General features: G+C 43.4%; 1 protein-coding gene across 1 annotated transcript in view; it reads right to left on the minus strand.

Annotated features, from left to right (window-relative positions):
• cfap299 (cilia and flagella associated protein 299) overlaps positions 1–4301 on the minus strand; it is a 123200-nt gene that overhangs the window by 38066 nt on the left and 80833 nt on the right. The window lies entirely within an intron of this gene.

Below are 4301 nucleotides of genomic sequence, written 5' to 3' on the forward strand. Positions count from 1 at the left end.
AGGCCACGCCCACTCCCACCTGCTCCCTGTCTCCTCCAGTCAGCAGGCCACGCCCACTCACACCTGCTCCCTGTCACATTAGTCTCAGCTGCAGCCACTTTTCTCATCAGGCCCAGTCCTTATTGTCCCCCGTGTCAGTCTGGCAATGTTAGGCCTCACACCATGTCTGTGCTTTCCTCCACTTGTTTATGTAAGCTTTCACTTTATTTATTTATAGTTTGCTGTTACATCTGCCTTTATTATTATTTTATTTTTACAAATTAAATAAAAGTTCTATAAACTCTTTAAGTTCTGCGTGTCAGTCTGCATTCCTGGGTTCAGTCCTTCACCAGCTTGGCAGGACAACAGCAATCTGAATGCTGACTCAACGTTCACACAAAACTACGGTAATGAGATTGAGACAAGAATCTGTCATGAAGCAACTGAGACCAAAAACTTAGAACAAAAGACATAAACAACAACTCAGCAATACAAACGTCCGGTAAGCAGGGGCGATTCTAGAATCTGACCTTTTGAGAGGGGTTCAGTGCCCCAAGCTCTTGGCTTGAACACCATAGTGGCCAATGGTGTCAGAAGCATTTGTAATGGGGGAGGGGAGGGGGACAGGGGTTTCTCCCCAAGAAAATTTTGAATAAAGTAGACTCTATGTCCTGCATTCTGGTGTATTTTAACAGGTTGTTAAACATCTATGTTTACCTACATATGTAAACACTTGATTCAACAACTATTTTAGAGAGCAACAAGAAGTAGCCTGACCAACAGCTCTCCTTGTGTGCATAGAATATTCTCCGCTTCTCTCACACAACCTATCCCCCCTCCCCGGTTGACAACAGCAGACAACTGTATTGCGGCGCACAATACAGACACACTAGCTTAGATGCTACAGACATAGCGCTCCACTTCTCTCATGCCTCCTAACACCCCCACCCCTCCACCCCAGGTAAGGGGTGTTTCACTCACGGACAAATTGAGGTCACTGATTGGTCAGTTGCTGACGAGCCTACTGGACTGATTGACAGGTGGCGTTGAGGATCCGACTCGTGCAAAAAAGAAAATCATAGATTTTACTGGTCCGTTCAAGTGTCATAATTTATTCCATATTTATTCCAAATTTATTAAATATTTTTCGTGACTCTAAGGTTTGAGAACCGAGTTTCTTTACAAAATCGTAATGATGTTTTTTTTTTTTTCAGGGGTGCTGAGTTAAAATTTAGGGGTGATCGAGCAAAAAGAGGCTAAAATCACCACTGATGGTAAGAATCTCAAACCCTCCGTCAGAAGCCAGACTTTAACCCATCTTCTTCTCCTGAAGGTAGAATTCCAGCTAAGAAGTCTTATTTTCACTTGCATACCAACTGGTTTTATTTCCTAACGTCACTGCTTGTGGTATTAAAACCCATCAAAACCACTGGAGTATTGTTTTACTGCGTGACTTAAAGCTATTCTTTGAAACAGATGCATATTTGGTGTAGCTTCCCAACAGTCTATGTTTGGCACACTTGTTCCAGTTTCTCAGCCCAGTCCAGTTCGACCATAAGGTCTGCAACATAAAAGACTTAAATCAGGAAATACAACCAAAAGGATAAAAGATCCCACAAGGTTTACAACACCATAACCCTGCTTTCTCATGTTTTTACACAAACGTTTGTGAACTTAGTGAAACTTTGTTGCGCTGCTTTCACATTTGTTTCGGGCTAAACTTGTATTCTTCTCCCCACTGGTAATTTAAAAACCAGTGGAATGTGAAAATGATTCTAGGAGGGGAGGGGAGGAAAAAGATACGTCTCGCTTGGTCACTTTGGTGTCTGAAATCCGTAGCTGGGATGGCATTTGACGGAGCTGTGTTGTGACCACATGTGCCAGACCCGCTTGCTATTCTCAACCCGTAATTCCTCCATGAATTCAGGCATGCAGCTAATTTACTGGAGAGGCAGATTTTACCTCTCTCTTCCAGAAAGCAGAAACTTTAGCCTCTTTTTGTTACAGGGCTCTGCAGCGAGTTGTAAGTGATGCCACCTGTCAGGCCGACAGCTTGTTCTCCGCATGAGAAGAACTTTATCTGCTGCGCTTGTGAGGAACCGGGAGATTTCTGCCGCCTGCCAAACATCTCAGACCTTTCATTTACAACATTCCAGCAGTTTGCTGGTTTTTGTTGTTCTTTTTTGTTTGTCGGTTAAAAAGTGAGTTTTAAACGTTGCACTTGCAAAATCTGTTGGATTTAGCACAGTTTTTATTTTTCTGTTTACTCGTTTGCAACGTGCCTATTATGCTGTTTTAGCCATTCGCGGATCGAAACGTTCAGCTCATTCATACACTGAGATCTTTTGAATTCCTTCAAAAAATGGTTTTCTATGAAATCTGCTTCAGCAGGTGACGGTCGATTTACCTATTTTTAGTTTTCATGCTACTTGTAGCTTTACGAGAGTGGTGGCGCAGAGGTTAGAGAAGGTGAGCCCGTGATCGGAAGTTTTGTCGGTTCGACTCCCCGGACCGACAACTTCAAAATGTGGGTTGGAAAGTTGAAACACCAACACCTGCCTCCACCCTTGTTTGCCCTACTCTGGGCCCTTGAGCAAAGCCCTTAACCCCCACCATCTGCTCCCCTGGGCGCCCTAGGTGGCTGCTCTCTGCTCCACACAGACGGCTGTGGTGGCTCGGTGGGCTGTGGTTGTGTCAGGAAGGTCTTTGTGTGAGAGTTCGCTGTGGCGATCCCTGAGGAAGGAAGCAGCCGAAAGAAGGACAAAAAACAATTCTACTTGTAGCTTTTATCTGGCCTTTTGCTACTTTTTGTTTGTAACTACCTTGTAGCTAGTGTTTTCCTACTTTTAGAAAGCATTTTGCTACTTTGGGCAATTAGCCAGTGTCCTGCTTCTTTAAGCGCTTTAACAACTCAGTTTCAGCTTCTTCAGCAAACATCAGCAGTCATTCAGCAGTCATTCAGCGTATTTATGCAGAAAATACAATTTCATCTGTTTTAAGTTGTTTTTTCAGGTCTTGTTATCCTCTTCGTGTTTTTGTTTCCCAGTTTTAGCAGCTATCTTTTTGAGTTTGGTTAATCTAATCCTGGTTTTGTGCCTTCGTGTTTCATCTTATTTCTTTAAAATGAAGTCGTATTTTTGTGTTTGACTTCCTGCTCCAGCGCTCTGCATTTTAAGTCCTCCCTCAGCCGTCTTCCACCATTTCCCAACAGGAGAAGCCCACTCCTAAACGTTGGGAAGCTTCCTCCCTGAGATCTGTTTGTGCAGGTGCACAGAGTCGGATTTGTAAAGCAAGCATTTATCAAGATATAAGTCCACGAGAAGTTCTTCCCAAACATCTAAGTCATAAAAAAAACCTTTTCTGGACTTTGTTTTTCAACCACTCCTCAGTGAAAAGTAATGACTGTTTTCTTGAGCTTTCAACTAACTGCTGTGTCGTGCATTTGATTTCTTACACGTGTGTGAGAACAGTGCACGTGCAAACACAGAGCTGCGACCACAGATTTACTGTGAGAGAATACGTTTGAAACGCTGCTGCTTCTACAGCGTCTCACTGCAGCTGCTGAAGGCACCAAACTGTGATCAAACACACACATCTTCACTTGGACTCACACAGACCATCAGGAACATTTGGGAAACGATTCACTGGGATTTTGCAAACAAATTAATGTTTAATTAATTAATTAAGCATCAATAATTAATTAACATTAATACTGATGCTGTTCTTTTGGCTGCTACCTTCTGCAGGAGCCGCCACAGTGAGTGAGCTTAATGGTTTTACACAGGTCACCCTGCGTGACGCAGCCTGGGCTTGAAAGGACTCGAAGAGCGAATGTTTGTAATTCTCGAGATGAGTGTTTTTCTGGACTGGAATTAAACAGACGAGTAAATCTTAATGTTTTTGGTGCAAGATAAGTGTATAGAAGCGATGCTGTGGAGAAGAACAGAGGTCGGTTTTTTTTGGTCCAAGGCAGCGCAGGGTGACGGATGCTGGTGAGGAACTAGAGGGTGGCCAGTGGTGGCCTTGATTAATTTCTGGCCACCCCAATCATTTGAGGAAGCTTTAATCAATATATAAACTAGAAAGCATAGTTTCCTTAAATAATCAGGGTGGCTGGCAGGTGGCTCGACATTATTCAAGTCAAGAGTAACTTTAAAGAAAACAGTTCATGGTGAGTCCGGAAGACAACCCAAGGGTCAGAGGTCAATGTCAGAGGAACACATCTTTATATACACACACACACACACACACACACATATAGAGATCTGTTCATCGGACATTGACCTCTGACCCTTGGGTTGTCTTCCGGACTCACCATGAAC

The sequence above is a fragment of the Nematolebias whitei genome, chromosome 8 (genome assembly GCF_014905685.2).
Source record: "Nematolebias whitei isolate Nwh7 chromosome 8, NemWhi1, whole genome shotgun sequence".
NCBI classification, from domain to species: domain Eukaryota; kingdom Metazoa; phylum Chordata; class Actinopteri; order Cyprinodontiformes; family Rivulidae; genus Nematolebias; species Nematolebias whitei.